Source organism: Pygoscelis adeliae, unplaced genomic scaffold (genome assembly GCF_000699105.1).
Source record: "Pygoscelis adeliae isolate BGI_AS28 unplaced genomic scaffold, ASM69910v1 Scaffold106, whole genome shotgun sequence".
Classification (NCBI taxonomy): Eukaryota; Metazoa; Chordata; class Aves; order Sphenisciformes; family Spheniscidae; genus Pygoscelis; species Pygoscelis adeliae.
This window is the reverse complement of record NW_008824939.1, coordinates 3,462,291-3,464,196: the sequence shown is the minus strand read 5'-3', so window position 1 is coordinate 3,464,196 and position 1,906 is coordinate 3,462,291. Positions and strand designations below refer to the sequence as shown.

Sequence of the window (1,906 nt, the reverse complement as noted above, 5' to 3'; positions counted from 1 at the left end):
CACCCCCAGGTCCTTTTCCGCCAGGCAGCTTTCCAGCCACTCTTCCCCAAGCCTGTAGCGCTGCATGGGGTTGTTGTGGCCGAAGTGCAGGACCCGGCAGTGGCCTTGTTGAACCTCATTACAGTTGGCCTTGGCCCATCGATCCAGCCTATCCAGGTCCCTCTGCAGAGCCTTCGTACCCTCCAGCAGATCAACACTGCCGGCCAACTTGGTGTCGTCTGCAAACTTACTGAGGGTGCACTCGATCCCCTCATCCAGATCATTGATAAAGATATTAAACAGAACTGGCCCCAAAACTGAGCCCTGGGGAACACCGCTCGTGACCGGCCACCAACTGGATTTAACTCCATTCACCACAACTCTCTGGGCCCGGCCGTCCAGCCAGTTTTTGACCCATCGCAGAGTACACCTGTCTAAGCCGTGAGCCGCCAGCTTCTCTAGGAGAATGCTGTGGGAGACGGTGTCAAAGGCCTTACTGAAGTCCAGGTAGACCACATCCACAGCCTTTCCCTCATCCACTAGGCGGGTCACCTGGTCATAGAAGGAGATCAGGTTGGTCAAGCAGGACCTGCCTTTCATGAACCCAAGTGAGTTCCTACAGACTTGCCTGGCAGTCATCGATCTCTCACCGACCCTGGCTGCCATCCCTTGGCCCGTCCCCCTCGCCTAGCTGGGGTCCTGCCAGGATGCCCCGTGCTCAGTGCGGCCACTGGCCCTGCTGCCTCGCTGGCACCCCCAGCTCCCGGCTTGCCTGCCTTCACAGAGCAGCCCAGCCCTTGCTGATCCCTGACATGGCTTGCTCAAGCAGGAGCTCTTCATTAAACAAACAGCTTTCTTCCTCAAGAATGACCTAGGTTGAGGAGCTCTGCCAGTACTGTAAAAGCAGAGCAAGCTGCCCTGAGAGCTAGGACCCTGAGCTTTTTATAACGCTCAAGTTGGACTGGGAATCTTGTTGAATTACTTGAGAGGAAATTTTGCCAGCAGCTCTGGACACTTTAATTTCTCATTTGCAAATCATAATGCTGGAAAGAAAGCATAAAATATGAACAGGTTTTATTTTGTTTTTAACTGCCATTTTGATTTCCCAGAAAGCGCTGCCCATCAGACCCCATGTTTTCCATCAGAAAAAAAAACCTGGAAATTTTAAATGTTATCACAATTTTTTGTTTCATGGTTGGGTTTCATATACAGGCACACTTATGGCATTTAGATTACAAAATGATTTCGCTTATATCCCCAAAACTAAACGGAAAACATTTTATTTTTAAAGTGTTTCAATCCCAAGAACTCAAGCACTCTGTAAACATTGCTGAATTGAAGTTTGTAGCTTTCCAGTGAAGTATGAACTGTTCCTTCCCTGATCCTATAAATAGGAAACAAGGAAAGGCTAGGGTCATTTACTCAAATGATGGATAGCCTTTTATAATTAAGGTATTTGTTTTGGACTTAGTGTCATTTCATGACCATCTAACAAATCTAAAACTGTGCTCCTGCTTAAATAGTGGCATATCCTATTCCCCGCTATTGGCCACATTTTTCTCATGTCTCTCCTGTTTACTCTCTCTACCACTTGTTTGGCTGCCTGGTGAACTAGCTAATATTTTCAGTTGAACCAAACCAGGAACTAGCTGTCAGCCAGATTAGGTCCCTGATCTTGCTGTGAGGCTGTGTGAAATCCCGTCCTTAGAAAATGTGTGTTATATTCCCAGTTTTGCTACAGACTTCTTGTATGACCTTTAGCAAATCTCTTAAGCTTTCTCTGTTTCCAGTTGTGAAATTGAGATAATTATATTCCCCAGCTTTTTGGTATGTGAAGATTAATTTATTAATATGCATGAGATGTTCATATCCTACAGTGATGAAAGCCATGGAAGTTCCTAGATCAACTCTTTTATATATTTGAGTT

The 1,906-nt window shown here is 46.4% G+C and overlaps 1 protein-coding gene across 1 annotated transcript in view; it reads left to right on the top strand.

Annotated features, from left to right (window-relative positions):
- STK39 (serine threonine kinase 39) overlaps positions 1-1,906 on the top strand; it is a 189,802-nt gene that overhangs the window by 74,999 nt on the left and 112,897 nt on the right. The window lies entirely within an intron of this gene.